Raw genomic sequence first — 26,783 nt, 5'->3', positions numbered from 1 at the left:
ATTCTTAACTCTTCCTAGATAGGAGTGCTAAATTCTTAACTCTTCCCAGGAAGAGTACTGTAACAGGACTGCACCCCATTTGTGTGCCTCAGTCATCCCTGGAAATGTCCCTTCCAAGCTCTCTGTTGCTAGATTCCAAGTACCTGCGGCCTGCTGAGCCTGCCCACCAGGAAGGGACGTGGTGGGTGGAAGATGCCGTCAGGAGAAAGTGGTCCCACCAGGGCCCTGGTGGACGCCCACAGGCAGGAACAGTGACGCTCAAGCCGAATGTTTCACTGTGATTGTGTGAGATTCAGGAGGCAGGCTAGCAACAGTGGAAGGCAGCAGAAGGAGACCCAAAAAGATCAGTACCTGGGAGCTTATGGAGAAGCTGGTAAATGAGACTCATCGCTCAAGTGCACAGAGGCACATGGAGACACTGGGGAAAGGCCTGAGTGCATCAGCAGGTTGACAGACCATCTGCCAGTCAGCGAGGTGAGGAGGTGAGGAGGAAGAGGGCAGGTGGAAGAATAAGTAGAATGCAGAGGAATCTGTGCAGAGCAGGAACAAGGAAGAGGCCTTTTAGTTCACATTCTGCTTCACCGAGAACAAAGACTATGGCTGCAAATGAGAAAGAAATGAGATGCTGGAAGGAGCAATGGCACAGGGTACGTCCAGCAGAGAACCAAGGCCAAGGAGCCTGGTCTCTACTATTTTGTGGACATCTCAGGTCTTCTAAGAGCTCAGGGACACAGGAACACTACATGTGCCTGGGACAGAATCAAGCTCACATTACATGGCAATCCTAACACATGCAGGCCCATGTAAGCTAGCTGCTCTTTCCCTGCCTCCCTCCTTTGCTCAGCTACCCCTCTCCCAGGTCACCCCCACTGGTCTAAAGGTTCTCACCCGGTTGGCTCACATCCCTCAGTTCCTGAGAACACGTGCCTGTGACTTTCATGGAAAAAGAGCACTGTCTTCCTAACACCACTGGAGGGTGAGGGGAGCAGTGATCTCCAGCATCCCTACCTCTGTTCTGTTCACTGTATAGCTCTCCTGTTGTTCATGGTGCAAAAGTTGTCCCCATGCACTCTGAGCTCATTAAATCCATCAGGGCATCCGGGTGGAGGTATAAGAGTCTGCCTGTGGGGAAACCTGCAGGACCAGAACACAGAGCTCAGGCAGGGCTGTGGCTGGGCTGATGGCTCTAATTGTCATTAGCGATGGTTTCTCCATTTGTGGAAAAGGCAGTGCAAATCTTTAAAATTCTGGACACCCTAAAATGTCCTTAAGTGTTTTAAGCAAAAACTAATTGAAGTGGGGAACCATCCTGTCCCAGTTTCAGAAGTCTGGACAGGACACAGGTGCAAAGCTCTTTTGTGGTGGGGAATCCATCACCACCAGTTCAAACAACCAAGAGGGGGTTTGGTCCCTGCCAAGCTGTGGTATGGACGGCGCCTCAGGGGCAAGGAAAACTGCCATCAATTTAATAGCCCTCCATGTGGTAATTCTCTTCCACAGCCCCAACTTCAAGTGATGTGTCCATTGTCAGGTTCTCAGCTGAAGACACGAAAAAATCACCCAGATGTCTGCATTTGTAGACCATTTAGAGGCACGTCCATGACTCTCACAATATTAAAAGCGGATATTGGATTTGATGCTAGAAATTCATAGGTCCAGACACACTGATGGGTCTCCTTGTGCCCAACTAAGGCCCCAGGAGATAAATACTTTGTATAAAACCTGCAGATTGCTTTTTTTGAATGGTAGGTGTGAGCTCTATGCCTTGTAGGTTTTCCTACTCTTGGTTCCAAGTTACCACAAAATCATGTGATTCTGCACAATTAAAAGGCAACAAATGAGCTTAGGACATTCAGGCATTTTAGGGAATACAATGGACTCTGTAGCATCTCCCCAGTCCTCCTCTCCTGCACTCTGCCATTGCCTTGGAAATAAGTGCATGACGACAAGTCCACCGTACAGTAGGCATATATAGACATTATTTTCTACTTACTTTCTTTCTTAGTTTTTATTTTATTTTTTAAAAGAGGGGTACAGAAAGTGTGTGCCATGTCAACTTTAATTGACTTAATTTGTATGAATTCTATCCACCTGCCTATACAACAACGTCTGCCCACCTACCCACCTGCCTACTTTTTTCAAGAAGGAACTTAAGAGGGCTTACTGAGCATGGTTACTTCATTAAAGAGACATATATCTATTCTTTCCTAAATTCTCAGAAAAAATGCAAGGTCTTTAATAATGACATGACTCTATTAGCTCTATGTTTCCTCTGCTATAATATTTTGTTAAATGAATTGAAGACAGTGTTTAGTACCATGAACAAAAGGTGATATGGGGACCGGGGCTCTGAAGGACAAAGCTACCATATTATGTGTCATATAAAGAACAAACTTAAAAGGCTGGTTTGAAAGTGTGGTTATAGGTAGTTTGTTTTATCTTGCAACACAACCAAGGATTAAAAAACTGGAAACAACTTTAGAGAAAACGAGAAAGTAGTGAAATCCAGCATTATAAACTATAATAAAAAACGATTAGGTAAATATTTTTTTAACATGGTAAAATAAATCTACCTCAGTCCCAAAGACAATAATGAGTGAAAACCTTCCACAAATCATAAAAGACTCTGTCAAGCTACCAGGGTATAAAATTCATATAGTGAAACCAATAGCTTTAGAAGATGAGATGTAAAAAAAACTACCCCCATTTAACTGGCCAAAAACAAAATCTCCAGGAATAAACTTAAATTAAGGTATGTAGAAGTATTTTTTTTTAATCTTCACTAGAGTATATTTTTTCCATTGCTTTTCATAGAGAGTGGAAATGAGAGAGAGGCTGAAAAATAGAGTGAGAGAGAAACAGGGATGTGAGCGAGACATATCAAGTGGTTGCCTCTCACCTACGCCCCTACGTGGGCCTGAGATAGATCCTCAAATGGAAATATGTGCCCTTGGCCAGAATCCAACCTGGGCACCTTCAGTCTGAGGGCCAACGTGCTAACCACTGAGCCAAACCCGCTAGGGCTGTAGAAGTGTTTTCAAACACCCTCAAAAGTTCACCTGTAAAAATGAGTATAAGTATAAAGACTTATGATGTCAGTTTCCACAACTTATTTTATAGATTAATGCAACTTCAATAATAATAATTTAAATCCAGGATTTTCTGGATCTTTCCTTTTTTATTATTATTGTGAAGGGAGGACTAGACAATCTGACAAAAGTTCAGATATAAAATAGAAACAAGAATCGACAGAAAATCCTGCATAGAAAGAGATAGAGACGGAGGCAGCCCCACTAGGTTCCAAATCCTACAATCCTCCTACTAAGAACGTGGCTGTGCTGGTTCATGAACAGACATGCAGAACAACACACAAACACTGAAGTGCAGGGAGACACAAAGTATGTGGGACATTAGTGTATAATAAAGGTGACCTCTCAAATAACTAATAAAAAAATGACGGTGATAAGTGGAATTCGGACAACTGAGACGCTGTCCAGCAAAATAAATAAAAGACAAAGGATGCATCCATATCTCACACTGTACATAAAAATAAAGTCCAAGTCAGTCAATTATTTATATGTTAAATATAAAATCATAAAAGTACTAACAAACTCATCAGCAAATTCCTTTACATCGTTGTAGTCAAGGGAAGACCCTTCTAGTTATAACTGAACACCCCAATGCAGTAAAAGGATTTACAGATTAAACTAATAACAATAAAATTTATGCATGAAAAACCTGCCATCAGCAAATTTATAAATCAAGATAGACAAGGAGAAAATTGCACCTTTCACCTCCAATTACAACCTGTACCCTTAAAATGTAAAGAGCTCCTAGAGTTCAATGAAAAAGGCAAAGATCAGCAACTCAACAGATCAATGGGCTAACACTTTAAGTAGATACTTCAGGGGGGAAAAATATAGAAAGGTGAGCAACCATATGAACAGAAAACCTATTCAAGTAGCAAAAGTCAAAATTTTTAGAATAGGTATAAGACACAAAATAGATGTATTTTTATACATTAGGTGACTACATTTTATAACTCATTTGGAGAATAATTTCAAAACAGCTATAAAATTACAAAGGCACAGATCTCTTGAGCAATTTTACTCCTAAGAATTGATTCTAAATATATGTGCAAAATGGAACATATCAAAGCTGTTAGGACAGAATTGCTGTTATAACAAAAGATTTGAAACAACTTCAGTATCCATGGATAGAACACATCTGAAATTCTTTAAAAAACAGAAAAGTCTTCCATTCACTACTGTGGGTGATTCCCCAATATATACCATTAAACAAAGAGCCAGGCAGAGGACAGTTATATAATATGCTACTGCTTGTGTAAAAAACAGAAAGAAAGTGAGCATGCACATTTATATTTGTTTACATATACACACAGAAACTAAGGGTAGACTAGAGACTGATAACAGCTCCCATCCTTCACATATAAAGAGCTCCAAAAAATCAATAACAATAGAAAAATGACTGGTGTTTTATCTTTAGCCCATGTGAACTCTTACCCATTCAACAATTTAAATTTAAAAAATTAAGTTTTAGAGGGTAAAATTTTCTTTTTTATTTAGACAACATATTTTTACTTTTGGTTTGCAAATAATAAATATTATCATTTTCCAACTAAACAAACTGTCACTGAATTCTAGACCAATTATTTTACACTATGAATAAAAAATTTAACATACATATTATATGGTTTGTATTTCCTGTCAGGTGAAGGCAACTCAAACATTACAAAGTGTAAATCCTTACAGTGTGATTCTGATTTCTATCTTACTGATAAGGACTCAGCAAGAGCACTTTACTAGCTAGTTACTTGGAACCCAGCATCTGATCGCAACCTGCAGAACCTAAAGCAACTTTACCAACCTTCCCCTTAACACCACAGGCCCAGTTCCGCAGGGGAAATATAGCTGCACCATCTCCTGTCCTTATCTTTGAGATGCGACCCCAGGCCTGGTTCTGAGATTGTAGGGACCACAGACAGCTGAGTGTGTGGAATCTGACAAACCAACCCTGCTGCTGTGGAAAGGTGGGGGACTGTAGATTTCTGCTAAGGGAGAGAGTTTGCATCCCCCACCTGCTGTACTTTTCTGTCCTTTGGCCCTCACAGAGCTGTTCTGATCCAGATATGAGCAGCCGGGCCAGTCCTTTCCTGGAGCCAGAGTGTGGCCAGCCAGTGAGAGATCAGAGCCACCCACAAAACAGCAGGTTGGGGAATTTGTGTAAATCCCAGGAAATCTGAAACTCAAAACCCTGCAGTGCTGAACAAGGCCACCGCCCTGGCCTGGCCACCCTCTGCCTGTGTCCCTGTCACTCGGATTCCTCCATCCTCATGTTGACTTCCAGGCCTCAGCATCCAGTTCGGGAGCTTTGTCAACTGCACAGCCAGTGTGGCCACTGGAGTCGAGTCCCTGCTGAAAATCCCCCTCAACTGGCTCTAGCTGTCTGAACTGCCACAGTCCTAACTGCCACACATGTCAGCCACCATGTGCAGTTGGAGTGAGGATCAGCTGTGAGGAATTCAAATGATGTATATAAGGTGTCAGTACGGTCAGGAACCATACGGTCTGGTCACAATGGCAACCCTGCTGCCCTCAGCCTCTAAGCCTGTTTCCATGTCTTGCCTTCAGCCTGGATGGGTTCTGCTGGAACCCGCAGCTGCTGTCCTTGTCCCTGACTTTGAGCCACACCCCGGGATTTGGAATTCAGCTGGCCCTGGGCTGGCTGCCAAGCTCTCCAGGTACCCTGCCTCTGGGTGCTGCCACCTCCCCATTTTTGTCCCGAGGTCTTCCTCCTGTCACCGGGATCCATCTGCAAAACCTTGTGGTCTCACTGCCGTGACACACACACAAGGAACAGGATGGACTAAACTGCTTCTCATTTGCTCCAGTGGGCACCTGAACAACCAAAATTCACCTGGACCTAGAGAAGTCCTGGGACCTCGGGTGACCCCATGGTGAGACTGTGTGAAAAATGGAGCACTGCCTGTGGTGAAAAGGCTCACTCCCTGTGAGTGTGATACACGTTGGAGCATCTGTTCTCAGCATCCAGCTAGGCCATGGTGACTTCTGTGGTCTCTAAGATAACCAAGCCTTCAGTCTACTAAGTTCTTGACCAGATGTAGTTGGGGGTGGGGAGAGAGTTCTCACAGCCACAGGGAAAATGCCTGGGGAACAGGGAGACAGTTGCTGCCACCCAGGGCCTGATGTCACAGTGTGTTCACCTGAAAGGCATGGTGGGCAGAGCTCGGGAAACCTTCTTGGTGGCAAACACCATGACAATAACTAGAAACACAGGGACTCTGAAAGGGAGGTCATCTCAGGAGTGAGGATTTGATGCCAACAGGTGGGCCGTCAGGTGATGCTAAAGGGTAGCCACCAGTATCTGCACCAGAAGGGACACAAATTGAAACATGAAAATGTGTTCACTGTTTCAGGGTCCCAAAGGAATTCAAGTTAAAGTAACTGATAAAGATTTTAAAAGATCCTGTTTGGGGAGGAGGTAATGGAACAGGTATCATCTTAGAAACTGCTGGTAAGAGTACAAAAAAATGGGTGCAGCTTTGTAGAAGCAATGCAGAAATTTAGTGCCTCACAGATATCACTGAACTCAAAGCTCCAGGTGTTTGTCCAAAACAGTAATTTCCTAAGGATGGAGCACATTTTAAAATATATGACATGGGTGAATAAACCACAATGCCGCCACAGCCAAGATCACCTACTATCGTATATGAGATCCAAGCATTCTTTGGGTCAGGAGGACCCGTATTCCCACATGTGGAAATTACAAACACTATGTTAAAATAACCTGTACGATAACTTTCCCTAAAAATAAAAATAAGTATTTCTCTCAAAGTAAGAATCCGAACTGCATCCAAGTGTTCCTTCCAAAGCAGGCTGTGAGGCACATACCTTCTGAATGTGGGCAGGAAGTTCTGCCTCAGCTGGTAGCACAGGCCTCTCTCTCTTTCCTGTCTTGCCTGCAGGAGCACGGATGCAGCACAGGCCACTGATTCTGATCACAGCCAGTGCTTCCTGTGTGGCTCTGGGACAGAACACAGTTGGGACACGAATGCTGCAGTATTCAGGAACTGGCTGGGGCCACCTTTGGGTCATGACTCGTTGTGAACATGCCTTAACACCATCCTCCTGTGGCCATTAAGCTCAGACCTGCTCACCTGGGAATCTCGGGGGTGTGGCCAGCTTTCAGTGCTTTTAGTCAATAGTACAACTGTTAAACACAGCAGGCATTCAATCCATACAGACTTAACTTGTGGCAACTGTCATCAGACAGACCAGGATGGGCACAAAGATTATTGAGGTGCAAGTATTAATTCCTTCTTGGGAGCAACAATGGATTCTAATGCTACCAACACGCTTATATAATCTAACAGAGAGAAAACAGCTAAGTCTGCTATCCCTATTTGCTTAATAATGTTTTAACAATTTTCAGGATGAAACTTACTTCTCAATAGGAAAGTTATCCAAGTAATTAACACACAGTGATTCTAAGGTATGTGGTGATACAGCTCATTCATGCTTTTTATAATTAGGTCACAGGCCTTTTTTTCGAACTGCCATCTAACCTGAAAAATAGAAACTCTTTTAATACACATGACAATAACTAAGATACCCAATTAGCACCTGTGCAATAACTTATGTGACTGGGATACTGAGCAAGGCACTTGTTCTCCATACTTGTTTCCCAATGTATAAAATGAAAAAGCCACCATCAGAGCCATGGTAAAGGTCAAAGGTATAACATGCTAACAGCAATGCACTGCTAACAGAGATGACCTGAGAACCTGTCTGGTGAATCTAGGATCCCAAATTTCACTGTGTTTCCACTTCTCTTCTGAAAGTCAGCCCCCTTTCTAACTCTCCACTAAATATTTCCAGTGGACATTCTCGATCTGCTCAAATACCTACCAAGAACCGAGCCTGGAGCTGGGTGAACACCGCTCTCCTATCCAACCCCGGATCCACAGTCCCCAATGCCCAGCTGTCCCTCCTCGGCATTTCCTTGTCCAGTGGCCTCGCTTAGGCTCACTGATAGCTATGAGGTCTGTGTGTCCCTGGACGGAGCTCACCTGGATGCTTCCCTTTTGGTTCTTTGAGCAAAGGAAGCAGAGGCAATATCCATGCTCTTCTCAGAGTTCAGCACCTGAGACAAAGAAGTCTGCCTGTTTTGGAAGGTTTTACAAAGAAGTTCTAGAAAACATGTGTTTATATTGTTACCTATGTTGCAATCACTTCCAAGAAAAAGTATTTGTAATGTTGTACAGGTGTTACATGTGAAAACTAGGGGGTGGGGTCAGTTATTCATTCTAATCACATACAGAAAGGCCAGAGAAACCACCAGAGGGCATGGGACAGGGCACTCACATGTGGCTCTGAAATTCCACTGCAAGTTCTTTTGACACCCCTCTTATCAGGACCTGGGGCCAAATATCCTCCCCTAAATCAGGACTGGCTTAGTGGGCGGCCTGCCACCAGGACACTACAGAGGAAGTGAACCTGCTGGGTGGCCCCTGGCCAGGGCAGAAAGGGTGGCGTTTCTTTGTTCTTCAAGCCACAAACTCTGGGTGACCCCACAGAAGCCTCGATCACCAGCCCCAGCAAAGTGCCCAGCACCAGGCTCTTCTCTTCTCAGATGGGACACCAGCCCTAGAGCTACTCCTTAATTTCTGACCCACAAAAGAATAATCTAATTAAATGACTGCTGTTGGCACCTCTGAACTTGGGTAACTGTTATGCAGCCGTAGTGACAAAAGCTGCCACCTGAAAGAGAACAGGGCACAAGATCATCCCCTGAGTAAAAGTGAGTGAGTGACAGAAGGCAAAAGTCGAGGCTACGGGAAGAGGTGATGCTCTGAGACATCCACAGTGGGGAAAAAAAGAGTGGGACCAGGGATGGGAAGCAGCACCTTGCAGCAAGAGGGCTTGGTGAGGCCTCAGGACAAGTTCTCCCTCATGTAGCTACTGTTCCTTCCAGAACATTTCTCCTTGGGGGCTGTCCTCTCTTCCTCCCAGTTTCTCTGAACTTGGGTGCCCTGCAGGCATGTGCTGGTGTCCATCTTTGTAGGGACTTGTGTTCTTGGAAAGCTTAGACTCTCACAGGCTCCAGGATTCTCTTTTCTCTGCACATCTACTGCAGAGAACCCCTTCTTACTGGTGTCACTTTTCCTAGGCCATCATCAGATCTGGTCTCCTCAGAGCCCCATTTCCCTAGTGGCCTTCCAGATTCTCCATGACCTCCTGTGCTGACTCTATGGCTTGCTTGCTGAGGGCCGTCTCACCAATGGATTTCTAAGTCAGCAAACACCATGACTGTTATACTCTTGGAGATGACCCAATATTTGCCCCCTTGGACAACCTCCAAATCCTACAATAAATAGAATATAGTACTAACTAAGGTAACTTCCAAATTTGAACTTCTTGCACACTTAGTATAAAAAAAACCTGATAAAACCCATTCTACCATTACTTCAACTGCTACAAACACAACCTGAGGCTCAAAAAGACTGAGCAAATTGGCCAAGGCCATGCACCTGAGACAGCACAGGAGCCCATGCACCTGAACCATCACACAATGCTACATACTGAGCCAGCACTCAGGGACATGCCCCTGAGTGACACACTATGGTTAGAAAGCAAGATCTGATGACCCCTAAGTCCACCCTGAAGATGCTGGACTGAACCCTTGGCATGTCTACAGCAGACATGCACTCACCTCTCTACCAAATGGCCTACATGCAGCACTCCTGGTCCTGGTGCAAACACAGCAGGAGGCTCAGTGTGTGAGTAACATTCGGGAGAAAGAGGGTCGTGGAAGGTGTTGGGTCCATTAACTTACTGTCTGAAACTGAGGGACAGTGTCCATCAGGGTCACGGGGGTGCAATGCCGTGCACTCTGGGGAGTGACCCTGTGACTCTGATCCTGACTGTGCTGGTGATGGGAAGGCACAGAGAACTGGTCAGGTCATTCATGACGTCTGTCCCCTTTTATAAAACATACCTTTCAAATGCTTTCATTGATTTTACAGGGAAGGGAGGGGGAGAGAGAGGTTGAAACATCAACGAGAGAGACACCAGTCAGCTGTGTCATGCTCGCCCCCAACTGGGGATCAGCTGGCACCCCGGGCACGTGCCCTGACCAGAAACTCGTGGGAGCACTGAGGACGCTCATCCCACTGAACCACACAAGCCAGGGCCAACTCCTTTCCTGAGCTGAAACATGGAGCAGCTCAGATGCAGGGGGCAGCATCCCCACTGGAACAGACAGGATCAGGAGAGAGGGAGGCAGAGGGTGACTGATATGCACCCCTGTTCCCCTGCACAGGCTCATCCTGACCAGTTTCCTAAACCTGCTCTCTCCCTGGACCTCAGCTGCTCTTTCTCAGAAGGATAAGTTCTCCCACCTTGACCAAACTTCTTGCATTTTCTAGGCTTAAACCTAAATGGGCCTTAGGAAAGTGACTTCATGGACCGAATCCTAAATTCTGTTCAGGATGCTGGTTTCCTGATGGAGCCCTGGGGATGGGGTGGGTCTGTGCCCAGAGGGATTCCAGGTGAGTCCTTTGTGCTCCTGTAGTCAGGTTTTGTTTCGGTTTGTATGTGCATCACTTGTTACTCAGCCCAATTTACCCTGCACTTCCACCTGCCCTCTGTGCGTAGAAGGCAGTGTGTCCTGAAAGCCTGGAGGGACCTAGTGATAAAATTACATTTTACATATTCCTATCAACAGTGTTGTTTTCATTTCTTTTCCTGGATTCCATTCAGGAAAAGCAGAAGCACATATTAGTGCCTCTAGAGAATCACAAATTGCAGAGCCAAAGACCTCCGGCCTTCATTTTATGGACAACAAACACCCTAAGTGCAGAGTGGGGACTCACAGAAGACAGGCCTCCCAAGACCAAGGTTGGGGCTCCGTGAGTTAGACCGTGTCCCTCTGGGACCACGCAAGGCACTAAACTTCTGCCCTCCACACCAAGATTCTCATAGCGCCTGCATCTCAGCCCTTTTCCAAACTCATTTCAGTTCAAGAAGGCAAACTGTGAAAAATATGAATACCTGTTTTTTGTTTTTAAATTTTGACTACCCATTTACATTCTTTGGGGGCTTATGCTAATGGAAAGTGAAGTTCTTCAAGTAATTATAAGGCCAGGCTGGGCGTGGCTCAGCTCTTGAGCGTCAACCTAGGATCCAAGGGATCAGCTTTCAATTCCTGGTCAGGGCACATGTCCAGGTTGGGGGCTCGATCCCCAGCAAGGGGGGCGTGCAGGAGTCAGCCAATCAATGATTGTCTCATCATTGATGTTTCTATCTTCCTCCCTCCTCTCCTTTTCTCTCTCTGAAATCAATGGAGATATTTTTAAAAAAAGCAATGATAAGGAATAACTGAAGTCATGATCCTTGGAAGTTCAAAAGAAACAATGAACTCCTCTCTCCTTGTTAACTTTCCCCTCTGTACTAAGGCCATCAGTGCTCAGGAAACTTAGACTTCTTTTCAGTCCTCACACACAGGTGAGCTGTGGACAAACATGTTTGTGAAACCTCCCCCACCACTCTAGAAACTGATACTGTGTCTTCAGTTAGTTTATCTTGAGGGTAGACAAAATATTTCTGCCACTTTATTTTCTAAAAATCTATAGTACGTTGTCATTGAAGGATAAGAGAAGAAAACATGGTGCAGTCTTTAAATTCTTGTTTCTCTTAAGAAAACCCTGAAAAATGATGGTCTCCTTGCTCTTCAATGTTCTGGAAATGCCCTCCCCACAAGTGCCTGGATGGAAGGATGCAGGTGACAGTGAGGACATTTCTTAGCTCCTCAGTGGAGAAGAACTGAGATCCACCCTGTGCTACTGGTGTCCAAGGGAAAGAAAAGTACCTCCTATGTGGTCATCAGAGGCAAATGAGCTAGAGTCACAGGCATGGTGGGCTTAAAGACACTAGAGCTAATCCAGTCCAGCACCCAGTTGAACAAAATGAAGCTCCTTCGTGTGCACTAAACTTCTCCAGTGATGCTCCTTAGCTCTCAAAACCACTTAAAATATATTGAGCCAAATAGGCATCTTTCTAGCTAAATAAATGCCAAAGTTCTGACAAGATTGTACAGAGAGTTCATTTTCTCTCAGCACCTGGTAGAGGCCTCCAGAAACTTGAATAGAGCCTGCTGCCCTTCTGCACGAGGGGAGGCGGCAGCCGCCTTACGGCTCCAGGAGACAGTCATCTGTGAACAAACCTCAGGACATTCACAGGTCCACACACAGAGGAACTAGGGCTCCCAGGCTATTTTTTTTCTTCAAAATTACGGGAAACTTTTATTGACCATCTATGAGGTGTAAGGGTCTATTACAAACACTGAGATGAGCAGACAACAACAACAAAACAGGGCCTCAGAGCACTGATAATTACAAGGAAAAAAATGAGGCATGTGGCCAATCCATCCAAACATTGTGCCCCTGCTGGATCGTGAAACTAATCTTAAGATAATTGATTTTATTGGCAAATGCTCACGCTCCCCTCCATCCCATTTTGGATCCTTATGTGCTTCTTAGTGAATACCTATGAGGCACTTCTTTTTTGAGAACCATCCCTCCCCTTGTCTGTACACTCACCATGGAAGCCAACCCAGAGGGATATGACCCTTCTCTCCTGGCCAAGGTTGATGCCCCAGGGCCAGTCTCCTACCCATGCTGAGGCAATAAAAGAACAATTGCCTAGAGAGTGCTGATTGATCCAGATATGAGCTCCTGGCACTCAGATTTCTCTGAACACTTCTGTGGAAGTTTTAGGACAAGACTGGTTTAGAAAAGTCAGTTTTTTTGTGGCTGCCTGCATTCTAAAAATGTCAACATTAGGCCTTTTTTGGTCTTGCTTCTCACCATGTGAATCAGAGAAGAAAAGGTTTTATCCTGTGGGGAATAAAGAAGGAATCCAAGATGAGATGTGTTTGTGAGGTGTTATGTAAAAGATCTTAAATTCCTTGGTCCAGCTGCTGTTGAAACCCAAACACAGGTTTTGAATTGCCTGTGAGAACTAACATAATAAACTCTTGTTTTTGAATAAGCTAATCAGAGCTAGTTTTCTAGAACCAGGAATTCTTATAAGCCCATAGTCCTGATAGGTCTGGGGTTCCTGGTTCCAGTAGTACAACCCCATGGAGAATGCTGTGCAGCCAATTAAATGATAGTGATATCAACTCAGGACATAATATATATTCAATGGCATTCTGTCCATGAAATATTGCAAGCGAGAAACCTGAGGCTCCACATTGTACCTACAGTTAAACTCATTTCTATAATAGTAAATATCTGGATGATTACAAAGAGGTAATAAGCTTATATACACATATATTTGCTAGGATGATGTCTGAGTAAGTGGAGGGATTATAGGTGATTTCATACTTTTCCATATTTTCTAAAAGCTTTATTATTATTATTATTTATTTTTTGTAAACAGCAGACATGGAATCAACTGCCCCTCTCTCCCTCCAAAAATTACTTTGAAAGGGCAAAGTCAGTTGGAGCCACTCTGTTAAGTAATGTAGGAATCGAGATGGAAGATTTTCTATTAGGGATCCACTAGCACTGTACTCATCCACTTCCGATAAACTGTGTCCCAATCATTTCCTTCTGCTAGAAATACTCTTTCCAAGATGCCTTTCTACTAATAATCCCAATCCTCTCCAACTATGAAAGTCCTACCCAGCCTTGGAGGTTGGCGAAGTCCCTGTGGACCTCTCCCCACCCTCGCAACCAGATCTGCTGGGTCCTTCCAAGTGCTCCCACAGCACCATGGACACAACCATCCAGGTCCAAGTTCAGAAATCGGGGTGGGGACCAAATCTGGGCGGGTGGACTGACACTGGTCCCAGGCTATTTTCAGTACAGGAAATAATAATGGCAGAGGCGTAAAACTGCTGTCTGTCAGCCATTTATAATTATAGTTTCTCCACTCTTCATAGTAATAAGTCAACTGGATGGTATTATCATACAGAATTGCATTTTCTGGCTGTCTGAAGCAGCACATTCAGGAAAAAAGGGCACTGGAACCATTAGTTGGTTCACACTCACGGAGCCCTAAAAGACTGGCAAACACAGACAGCCCGAGTCAATGGGCCATTGCCTCCTGGGCCCTGCATCCCATCCATGGGGTCTCCTTGGCTTTCTTACAGCTGTGCAGCCACTTGCTCCTGCTGGCATTTCTCTAGATGACCTAGGTGCTGCTGAGCACTGCCCCCATCAACACCTCTTACAACCCCTCATCCCTGCCACCGTTCCTGGATGAGCCACGGGTGGAGAATGCCACCCTCATGCTGTGGACTATGAAAGCTAATGATCCAGTCAACCCCATGTAGAAGTTCTCGGTTCTGAGCACCTGCACTATCTCAGACCTCAGGCTGACGCATTGGAAGGTAACAGTTGGGCTTCAGACTGGAAGGAAAGGGAGCTGAGTTCTGATTGCAGTGAAGGAGTACTTGCCTGTCACCCCTCCTCGCTCCAGGCTCCGAGGTGCTGACAAGACAATGCAGGGCACCAGGGCCAATGGGGTGCTGGGCTTCGCACCATATCCTGGCCCCTAAACCTGTCCTCCTATCCCACAAGGAAATCCAGAGGGTGCAGGGTGAGAGGGATGCTGGCCTCTTATTCTTGTTTCCTGCCTGTCCTTCGCCCACCTAAGGTTTCTGCTCTTGGTTACCACTGGGTCAACCACGCATACTTGGACCAGTCACACCCCAGCCTCTCCACTGCACTTCTATGCATGAGCCCCTTCATATCCAGGTCCAGGGGCAGAAGCTGCTCAGTTGGGGCAGGGGGTGCATCCAGGTCAAGCAGAGCATGCACCCTGGCCACGCAGAGCAGCTGGGGCTCCATTACCATGAAAAGGCTCCCGCTGTAGTCTCTGTCTGTACAGGACCAATTTGGAAGTTCTTGAAGTTGGGAACAAGCGTCCATTGCCCCCCAAACCATGTCCTGATTCTGGAGAACACAGGTCCACACCAACTAGCAACTCGCCCAGGATCTGCCAATGGCTCCTTTCTTCTGGACCTCCACAAGCCCCACTGCTTCTAGAGGGGAACATCCTCCAAGATCACCCCTCACACTACCCCATCCCACACCTCCAGTCCACCTGCCCCTCACCTCCAGTCCAGCTGCCTATCCATCCTATACTCCCAAGGCTGGGAATAACAGACTGCCCACTCCCATTCCAATGAGTAGGGGCAAGGGAACAAATTCCTTCAGTCCCAGGTGTCAGGCCTCCTCCTTGCCTGGAAAGAGTCTTAGGTCATGTCTGGAGGCTGGACCTTCAGGAGTGACAAGGGCAGAGGGACAGGGCTTCCCCCACACCCATGCAGGTGCCTCACCTCCTTTGAATTGTCTGTGTCTTCAGCCTGTGTGGAAACTTTTGATTTAGTTTGCTAAGGCTTTACCTGAGCACAGATCTTCATTATCAGAAATGAAACGGATATAAAAGGAAAGAAAATGCATAGTAGGAGAGGCTCAGTGTCTGTGGGGCAGAGACTTAGAATCAGGAACCCACAAGTACCTGGATCAGGTCCCGACTCAGTTATGGTCTGGCCATGTCCCTGACTAGACCATAGAACCTGGTATGGGTACTCAGCGGGCAAGGGGATGTGAGGCTCAGTAGATTTTGGAAATCCCTGACCAAATGCTCAGAATATCTGCTGTTTGATCTATAACCAAGGCAACGAGGTAACCAGAGGTTCACAAGGCAGTGAGTGGATCAGCCTAGAAATGCTAAAACTGTAAGAGAAAATATTTCCAAATTTCATTATTTCAAAAAAGTGGACACAGCACTAAAAATACCAGCAAGAGGCAATGTCCACCTTGTCTCTGTATCAAGGCCAACTTCAAGATATGCAGACCTTTCAACGTTGTTGGCTGCTCCTCCCGCCAGAGCAACACAGCAGCCCATGAGGGGCAGGCAGGAGGATTCCTTAGATCTGGGTCTGATTTTGTTTCCAGAAAAGCATCTTGAGTGCCACTGGGCACCAAACGGGCTTGTAGTGAGTCAGCAGGTGCAGTGGCTGAATGAACTGGGCCAAAGTTTGTCACACCTGTGCCAACTGTCACCAGAAAGGGACCTGGCCTGGAACAGGTCTGACCTGGTGTAGGCTGCAGTGTGAGGGTTCTTTAATTCCTGCAGAAATGATTGCGCAACAGAAGTCCAGGTGATTTTGAGAGTCCGTTTGTTAAAGCCAGGGACAGTGAAACAAGGGAGAACTTCACATAGAAGAAGCAACAGGGGAAAGCCTCCGTGGAACTATTTGGCTCTCTAGAAAAGAAGTGAGCCACAGCAGGCTCTGTGGCCTCACTGAGAAGGAAAAGCCAGAGTTACAGAAGTGGGCCTAGGTGGGGCTGCAGTTAGCTCACTGGAAAGTCAGAGAGAAGGTGGCCTTGGAGACAGGCTCAGGGAGTTTGCCCCAGAACAGGTACCATTTCCCACTGCTCCCATGGTTGCCCTTTGGAGGTTAAAGAAAGAAAGCAACAGTATATATCCCCAAGAACAGGAGGTGTGTGGGAGTGCTCCAAGGAGAGCACAGGCCAGCTTCCTTATCTTGAGGGGTTATATGTTTTCTAAGGGTGGGAAATTTTAGGGGAGATCTCAGGGGTCTCAATAGAATATTCATCAGCTTTCCAGGTGTCCTTTCAGGAGCATGGTTTCCCTTTATTAGTTGGCTCCAGGGGAGGAGATCATTATTCATCACAGCTGGTCCTGATGTCAGCCTTGGTGTTGCTCTGTCTGGTTTTGCTGCTTTCCTGGGCCTGGAGCACAATCTCAACTGAGGACTAAATGTCGTGTCTATTTTGTCCAAAACTCTGTCTCCATGATCAAGAGACCTGAGGCTTTGTTCTTCCAAAACTTCATTATCCTGAGGGCCCAATGCTTGAGGGGGTGGTCATGTAAGGGCTTCTGCTGGAGTCATATGGGGCTGTCCTCCTTGTCCTTGTTCCCCTTAAAGGGGTCTAAAGCCACATGACTAATGAAGGCCAGGGGAGGAAAGATTGGGGACAAGATTCTTTGTCTACTCATATCTATCTAACTGCCGACCACACCACCAGCAACCACTGAGGATCAGAACAGCAGCAGGTTGTTCAACTGATCCTTGAGCCCCAAGTTCCTCAGTCCAAATCCCAAAGTCAGGGAGAGAAGGAGAAGAAACCAGGTCTCCTGAGAACCAGACCAGCCAGATAGTCTCAGCAGAATTCATGGGAAGAGATGACTGTGGTCCTTAGGGTAAGGGAGAGGGGAGAGGGGAGAGAGGGAAGAGGGGAGAGAGAGAGGGAGAACACGCCCCTGGTTTGCACTATTTCCCACAACAGGATACAATTGGTGGAGAGGCCTGTGGGGCCCAAGCCCAGCATTTTCTCTTCTAACCTAAAGCAGCCTGATCTCTTTACAGCCAGAGGGTTAAAAAATTCTTTTCATATTATTTAGCTCCAAGTTTGCACCTCTTCATGAGCAAATTCATCTGTTTTGAGAACTGGAAATCCCAGACCTCGCCTCCAGCTTAGCAGCATTGAGTGGCTTGTGCTGCCCACCCTAACCCCTCTCCCACACAGGCCCACCCTCTGCTTTAACCTGACCCCACCCACTCAGCTCACAAGGATGGAAGTGGAGGGCTCCTGTGCCTCTGGATTTACCCTTAGAGTGGAGGAGATGGAACCACACCCCAATGTGTGATGGGGAGCATTTTTTCAGATGGTGGGTCTCCCTCCATCACTGGGGTTACAAACTCTAGTGGAGAAGCAGGGGCCAAATGGTCGGGGTGCGATTTTCTCAGAGCTGTGGGAAAGGGCACACTCCCCAAATCAAGTGTCGGCCTCTCCACTTGCAGGGTTTATGTCAAAGCAGAGATGCTTCCTTTTCCAGGAGGAAGTCTGAAATCTCCCTTCCAGAACATGGGGTTCCCCTGGCACACAAGTTGACTTCTTCAAGGGTTGGAGCAGCCAGGTCCCCCTTTTGGGGTCCAGGGTTTTGTTCTCTAGCATGGGGTTTTCCTCTTTTGAGTGGTCATGAGGCTACCCCTCCTCTAGGCTTAGGGAGTCTCACAGGTATTAAGACAGCATTTTCTACATAGAAGAGGGTATGGGGTGGGGAACATGGATAGAAAGCTTGATGTTTTCAAAGTATTGCAGGGGCCAGGTCTCTGGTGCCTGGAAGTGGGTGCGATGCCTCCATATCAAGGGGATTTCTTTGGTAGGGGTGACCCTCCCCAGCTAGGTTAAGGATGGCCTCCAATTTGGGAATCAGGTCTCCAAAGTAAGCCAGGTGCTCTTTTTCCAGCCCAGGGTGGGAAGGTATGAGGCAACACCCTTTGGTGTCCTGGTTTCCACAGTAGAGTAAGAGGTACACATACCGGCCTTAGGGTAAAGGCCTGTTCTTTTCCTCCAAGGGGTGTTGTTTTAAAAATAGTGCAGAGGCTGCCCTGCAGCAAGGGCTTTGTGGACCCATTCCTCCTGTGGAGTTTCCAGAATAGCTCAAAGGCTGCTGCCTCCACAAGGGAAGTGGGAGCTAACACTGAAATGTGGCTCTGATATTAGTGCCTGCAGCTTCCTCTAACAAAGTGCAACAAAGCAAGGGACCTCCAGTCAGATAAGGGAGTTTTCAAAAGTGCACTGGAAGCTTCTTCCTCAGCCTGCCCTAGGGAGTGAGCCTCCTTGCTTTGTTGGAACAGAGGACCCTAAAAGTGACACTCCTTCCCCAGTCCTGGAGAGGGGGCTACCTGGGCTATGGAGAAAACATGAAGATCAAGAGAAATGTCTTGCTTGGAAAAACTGGCAGAAGGCCCCACCTTCCCCTCTCTAAAGAGGGAATCCCAAGCCAGGCAGCCACCCCATCCCCAACCTCTGGAGCCTGACAGAGGATGTCAAGTGGAAAACAGAGGTCTGGTCCATCAGGCCAGAGGACAGTGCAAGCACAGCTCTAGGTCCTCAGTGTTGATGAGCCTGGGGTCAGGCTGGGCCCATGGGCGTCCTCAGCCAGACTGAGCTAAGCAGTTTGAGGCCTGGTTAGTATCCTGGATCGGAACCACTGGGGATGCCTGGTGGTAAAAGTTTTGCTTCCTGACCTTTTTTCTCTGTCTGCAAAAGGTTCCCTCCAGACACCTCCTGTCCCTCCTCCCTCTGGTGGACCTACCAGAGAGGAAATTGACCAACAAGCAATCAGAGAAAAGGTGAACTTCCTGAGCTGGGTCTGCCAGGGTTCTGTGCCTCAGTGCAGAGATCCCCACTAAGCACAGCGCACAAAAGTGGAAGGCGCAAACATAATAAACACACACATGTGTGTGCCTGTGTGCCTTTTTCCTGCAGACAAGACAAGGGAAAGAATCGGACCAGACTCCACCTTCCTCTACTGTGGCTCCAGGATGACTGACACCAACCTGGGGACAGCCACCCTGGGGTGTGGATAAGGCTTTTCTCAGCACAGCGTCAGAGTGTCTGCATCAGACTCCTTTAGCCCCGGGTATGTTTTCCACCTATATCTTGCTGTCTTAGATGCTTAGGCTCTCTCCCTTCCCCCCATCTCTCTTTCTCTTGAGCTTTGTCTCTTCATCTCCAGGTCTCTCAATCTTTTGCTCTGCCTCTTTGAACGTATCTAATGCAGCCCCATGCAGTCAGACACTCCTGTTGAGGGGGCTGCCCCTGACCCACATGCACAGTGCTCCTCCCCCTGGTGGGAGGAAATGAGGGATGTACACACCTGGCTTTTCCCTTTGCCTTTCCCACCCGATAGTTTCCTACTGGGAGTGTCCTAACAAATGAAATTAGGACCCAATTCTCCCCCTCTGCAGTGTGTGTGAAATGGGGCCTGAACAGGTCACATGCAACCTTCAAACTCTCATTAACCCTAAAATCCACAGCAGACACCAGTTTGTGGAGAGAGCAGACACCCTTTTGCTGAATCCCTTATGCAGCACCGTTTGCTGGACACCACAGCCATTGATGGGCATAGGAGATGAGCCAGATATGGTCCCTGCCATGCAACTGCTTGAGAACCAAAGACCCCATGGCCACAACCACCAACTTCCAACTACAAAAAGATTGTGGTTCACAGTGGTAACTTGATGATTTGCTTTCTGTTTTTAAATGATTTTTAAAGAAAAAGCGAGAGGGAGAGAGAGAAAAACATGGATGTGAGATAAAAACATTTATCCATTGACTCTCACAGGCACCTTTACCAGAAAGAGAACCGAAAACCTGGGCATGTGCCTTCAATGGGAGTTGAAAGAGCAACCCTTTCCTGTATGTGTCGCTGTAATGGGATGTCCAACCAAGGGAGACACACCAGCCAGCGCTCATTCTGTTCTTAAAGCAGCACATGATGCACTTCAGTTCAAAACAACAAAGAGCGAGTTTTTTCTCTCTTCTAGACCCACTGCTGTGGACTTAAGAGGGTCAGAAGTCCCACCATGATGAGTCTGGAGTTTACCAAGAGGAGAGAGGACACTGGCAACGTTCATATGCCTGCCCACACCGTGACAGCCCTGAGGGAGCAGCAAATATGTCCAGTGCAGGAGAAAATACTCCCACAGGCGCATGTCCCTGGCCCTTCTGTGCCCTTGCAAAAGTAGAATCCAAGAGACAACAGGTGTTTAGAAAAATAAATTATATTTTTAGATGTGAGAAACCCACTGCTGAAGAAATGTAAAACTAGTTTTTAATTATACAGATCTACATGTACAGGTGCACACACACATGCACGCACCCCTGTATTCACTGCCACACAGCCTCCCTCTTCTGCTCCAGGTCTTCAGGACACAGACCATTTGGTGTTTAGAACATTCTTCAGCCTTCAGCATTCCTCTGGCTGACTCCACTGTGTCTTCTGATCTCAGAGAACCATGACCTTCTCTGTGAGGCCCACGTGGAGATAGGTCTCCTCTGATGCCTCAGGATAGGATGTGTAGTCACAGGGCTGCATGGTTATCAAGGTCAGTTGCTCTGCCAAACAGAGGCTGGGTTTTTCATCTCTGAGTCCATGGTGTCTGTCTTAGTGCTTATTTCAATTCAATGTCCAGTAAAAATGGATGTGAGAGTCTAGGCCCTCGAGCTGCCACTTGCTGGTCTATGGACAAGAAACTTGTGATCATCAAGGGTCAGAGTGACATCAGAATCTTCAGGAATCCTCCCAACAGCTGATCTGGTAGAGGTCACCTCGCAGGCCCGAACTGTTGAGTCACTTGTGACATGAAGACATTTGCACCCAGGTTACTCCCAACATAATAGTCCTCTCCAGCAGACAACTCAGCCTCATGCAATCACATCTGCTTCACAGTGGCTGAGAAGATAAAGGGATGAATGTGAGAAATTTCCTAGGGGTTGTCTCCTAGGGGTGAGTGCTTAGGTGTGGGCTTTTGAGGGTGTCTCTCTAAAGATGAGTCCCTGGTAGTAAGAACCTGCGTGTGACAACCTGGGGGTAGGTTACTGAGAGTGAATTTCTGAGAGTAAGCTTCTGGTATCCCAAGGGCAGTAGGGCTCTCTAACACCCATCTCTGGGCACAGGTTCTACTGGGCTGACTCCTAAGGCTCTAAGGCCCACCTTGAGGATTTCCCCTAAGTACCCATAGTGACTATGGTGTTCCTGGTGATGGCTCATGGAATAGAGCACTTGAAAGAAGGTGTCAACATCCCTGAGTGCTTTGAGGACTGAAAAGGGCCCTGGGTGAGGAGGAGAAGGTGGTGGGTGTTTTAGTAAGAGCTGCTCTGTGGCTGAAAACCTGGGGAAGCCATTTGGAGGCAGAACTGGATATGCAAGGAAGAACACAGCACTCAAAGGGTTTGTTTTGTTTTCTGAGAAGGGGAGGAGAGAGGAAGACATGGTGATCAGAGGACAGGGTCTTATTTCGGTTGTGTTTAGGTGGCAGACTGGAGGGTGTGGAAGCACACGGGGTGTGTGAAGGGGAGTCTGGTGACACAGGACCTGATCCGGGAGGAGGAAACAGGATGCAGACCTTCGACCAGCTTCACATGGAACACAGCAAGGTGTTGGGGTGGCAGGTTCCCATGGGAGGGGGCAAGTGTGTGGGAGCAGAGCTGCTACCTATTGTGTGGAGTGTGCACAAGCCGGGTGTTGAGGCCACAACATGAGTCATCGCAGCCTCACTGTCACAGAACCAGTGTGAAGAGGGACCACACTTCTGCACCTCTGATCCTCCCCTGTACCCAAGTGTTCTGGCCTGTACTTGAGTCAATTCTCCCCCTAGTGATGCTGGTTCAGGTAGCAGAGCTCCCCAGGCATCCAGCCAGGTGCTCCACACCCATCTCAGAGCAGGACAGGCATTTGGGCAACTGTGTCGTGAGAACAGGTCCAACATGGGGTCCCTGTGCTCATGATCAGTGCCTTTTGGACATTCTTTCCAGGCTCCTCAAGTCTGGGGGATCCCTGGCAGACCTGGGATCAACCACCTCTGCTCCAGGACCTGTGTCCCTTCCTCAGCTTCACTGAGAGAATCCAGACTTGGGTGTCGATGGCAGGGCAGGACAAGAGCCTCACACAGGATTCAGTGTCATGCCCACTGCCTGGGTTGGGCACTGTCCATGCCTGCCTGGCCACAGAAAGTGAGAAGGTGCCAGATTAATGCAGCCCCACTTTACATCATTGTGTTTTCACAAATGTCCCCGACCCTCAGGACCCAAAGGCTGGTGCTCACAGCACCTTTGGATATGTGCCACAGAAGCATCCTGGACACGGGAGGTGCACAGAGGTAACAAATAATGCAGATAGAGCGTGTGTGCTTGATTCACACTTCCTGTGCTTCTCCTGTTTCTATTTCCTCATGTGATATAAGCTAAATTCTGAGAAGGTCTGAGAAGGTCATAAGGGGCGCTTCTCTCTTCACCAGGGTCATACTGAGACCAGATTCCACCTATTTGGGATAACAATTGCGCGTCCAATTCATTGCATGCCACAGAGCTGGGTACAAGGGTACACGTGGCCACTGTCCCTCGTTCCTCAAGATGCAAGGCCATGCCAAGCCCAGCCTCCTGGTTCCCATGGCCTGGGAGTCTCTGGAGGTGACTGGATGCCTTCATTTTGAAGATTATTTGAGTTTATTATAAATAATACACAAACACAAGGGTACTATGAGTTGTGACACAGGGATGCTCTCAAGCTTCTGGGATCACACCACCAAGGCCTCTTAGCTGAGCCCAGAGAACTGGGTCAGTTGAGAACTCAGACCCAGCAATGTGCAGCACCAACACCTGCCCAGGAAACTTACTCAGAGGCATACACACCCACATGGGGTAGAGAGTTCTCCTATTGCAAAATCATTTCTCACAGCGAAGGAAATTCGGCCACTGTCATCAACTTACAAATATTGAAAACATTCTTAGGGTGGTTAGTTTATGCTTGCACTTGGCAGGGCTATGACCAGGGAGGTTGATTATTGGGCCAGGCCATGATCAGGAGTGTCTATGTTCAGAAGTGACTATACCCAGGATTCTATGGTCGGGGGGTCCACGCTCAGGTCATTCATGCTCAGGATGTTCCAAATTCAGGTTGTCCATGCTCATTAGGGTGCTTTCAGAGAAGTTTTGATCTTTGAATGTAGCCATTCTCAGAAGAGCCCATACTCAATTTTCCCTGGCTTGGGTGGGGGTTCTATGGTTGCGGGAACACAGTCAGCTGGATCCAAACTCAGGCCTACTGTGCTCAGAAAGTACATATTCAGTCTTTTATCTTGATCAATAAGGTACATGATTCAGTGGCACTAAGATCAGAGCAGTTTATGATCCAAGAGCCCATGATCAGCATGGTCTCCAAATAGAGGTTTCATGCTCAGGATTGTACAGGTACAGAGATTAAACAAAATCTGGGGGGCACATGCCCAGGATAAGCTATGATCAGGAAATTGATTGTTGGGGCATTCCATAATCAGAAGTGTCTGCATTCCTCACTGATTGCAAACATAGACACGATCATGCTCTGTGATACCATTTTCAGGAGTTTCCAAGCTCAGGAGGTTAATGCTCAGTATGTTTCACACAGAGAGTGCATCCTCAGTGTGGTGCATTCTCAGAAGTGTGTTCCTCTCAGAGTGGTCCTTGCTCAGTGAAATTTATACTCAGTGGTGTTGATGAAATGGGCAGTGTGGGGACATAGAGAGTTGGAACCATACCCAAAAGATCTTCACTCAGGAGAGTGGATATTCAAGGTATCTTTGCTCAGGAGAGTGCATATTCAGCGTATATACATTATCAAGGGGGTACATCCTAAGAAAAGGCTATGATCATGAAACTGTAAAAGCAGGTATGTCGATAAACAAGAAGAACGTCACCTACATGGTTACTGCTTAGAAGTGATTACACCCAGGGATTCCATGTTCCGGAGTGTCCATTTCAACGGCACTAATGTTCGGGATATTCCACACTTTGAAGTGCATGCTAACGTGTTCTTTCTCAGAAGAGTCGCATTATCAGAGGAAATTAAAACTCAGAACAGTCCATGCTCATGATGGCTTATGCTCACAACGGGAATGGTGTCTATGGCCTGCTGGAACATATACAGGTCTATGCTCAGGTCTTCCATGCTCAGAAAAGTACATATTCAGGAAATATACACAATCAATGGATTACATGCTCAAAAGCAGCTAAGATCATGATAGTATGTAATCAGAGAATACATGATTAGGAGGGTCCATAATTAGGGGGTCTATGCCCAGGAAGGTACATACAGGGGTTACACTAAATAATAAATGAACATTCTCAAGGTGAAAAAGGATCAGGAAATTTACTTACAGAATTCCAAGAACGAAACTCTCCACAATTCTTCAGTACATGCTTAGAAGCCATTGCGTTCTTTGATTCCATGCTCATGTTGTTTGAGCTCAGGACATTCCAGACAAAAACAGTCCAAGGTCTGAGGGTTTCACTCTCCGAAGTGCATCATGCTCAGAGTGTGTCTGAAATAAATGGTTCCATGCTAAGCAGATTGTATGCTCTGAAAACCACATGTTCAGATAAAACATATAATCAAGAGTACATGCTCAAGTGGGGCTATCTACTGGGTTGGTTAACATCAAAGAAAGGCATGATCAGCAGAGTCCACAATTAGTGGTCTCATGCTCAGGGCAGTACAGGTATAGCAGTTACACAAAATCACAAAAGAACATTCTCTAGGTAAACAACCATCAGGGAAATTCATACTTGCAGAATTCCATGAACAGAAGGGTCCACGCTTCTGAGATTCATGCTTAGATGTCACTGCGGTCACTGATTCCATGTTCAGGTTGTTCCATGTTCACGTTGTTTATCCTCAAGTTATCCACACAAGAGAAGCCATGGATAGGCTGTTTATTCTCACGAGTGTTCCATTAACAGCGTGGGCCTTTACTCAAACACTTCCATGCACAGATGGTTATATGTTCAAGTATTAAATATTCCCAGGAGGTATATTCTCAAATGGCACTATGTTCAAGGGAGATTAAATCTGAAGCATATCAGGGTCAGTAGGCTTCATGGAAAAGTTTTTGATTCTCAGGACGGTACATGTACAGTGGTAAAACAATCAAGTGAGTATTTCCTCCAAAGTGGCTAAGATTAGAAAGTTGATTTTTACTGCAGTCTGTGATCATATGCTTCCATGCTTATTGAGTTGCTGTTTAGCCCAAACTGTGCCAAGGATTCCATGTTGAGGAGTGTATAATCATTGAGCCCTTAGGTTCAGGATGTTCCACACTCATGAGTTCATGCTGTTTTTGTGTGTTTTTTTTTCTCAGAAGCTTTCCGTTATAAAAGGGCATTCAGAACGAACTATACTGTAGATTCACGATCATAAGAGGGGGTCTGTGGTCTGAAGGTATGTACTTAGCAAGGTCTATACTCAGGCCTCCCATGCTCAGAGAAATACATGTTCAGATATTCTACATCATCAATAATATACATGATAAAGAGGGACTAAGAACATGGTAGTTTATGTTAGAAGAAAGCATGATTAGAAGGGCCCAAAATTAGGACCCCATGCTCAGGGAGGTACATGTACAGCTCCTAAAAAAAATCACAGAGGTACATTCTCAAGATGAGATAGCATCAAAGAAATTATTACAGAAATCCATGGAAAAGCATGTTGAGCTTCTTAGGTATATGCTTAGAAATGACTGCTGATTGATTCCATGTTCAGAAGGGTCCATTCTCATACCACTTAAGCTCAGAATTTTCACACAGAAAGACAGGCCATGATCTGGGGGGTACATTCTCTGAAATGTATCATTCTCAGAGTGGTCCAAATTCAAAAGGCACCATGCTCTGAAGATTCCATGCTCAGGAAAGTATGAGTTATTATATTACACCTAATCTGGAGGATACATGCTCAAGTGGGGCTATTAACTAAGCGGAGATTAATATCAAAGCAGGTCATCATCAGGAGCGTTTACAATTAGGGGTTTCACACTCAAGAAGGTACGTTTACAGGGTTACACAAAAATCACAAAAGAATATTTTCAAAGTAAACAAGGATCAAAGAAATTAATACTTACAAAATTCTATAACAGAAATATTTCTGGTTCTTGGTACATGCTTAGATTTTATTGTGCTCATTGATTCCATGTTCAGGAGTGTCCATCCTCAGGTTTTTAAAGCTCAGGATGTTCCACATGAACTGTGTTTATGGTTATGGGGTTTCATCATTCAAAGTGCATCATTCTCAATGGTGTCCATATGCAAAAGGCTCCATGCACAGCAGATTCCGTGCTCAGAAATGTACATGTTCAGATTAAACATAAAATCAAGGGGT

Source organism: Miniopterus natalensis, chromosome 22 (assembly GCF_054644295.1).
Source record: "Miniopterus natalensis isolate mMinNat1 chromosome 22, mMinNat1.hap1, whole genome shotgun sequence".
Taxonomy (NCBI): Eukaryota; Metazoa; Chordata; class Mammalia; order Chiroptera; family Miniopteridae; genus Miniopterus; species Miniopterus natalensis.
This window is presented reverse-complemented; position numbering follows the sequence as displayed.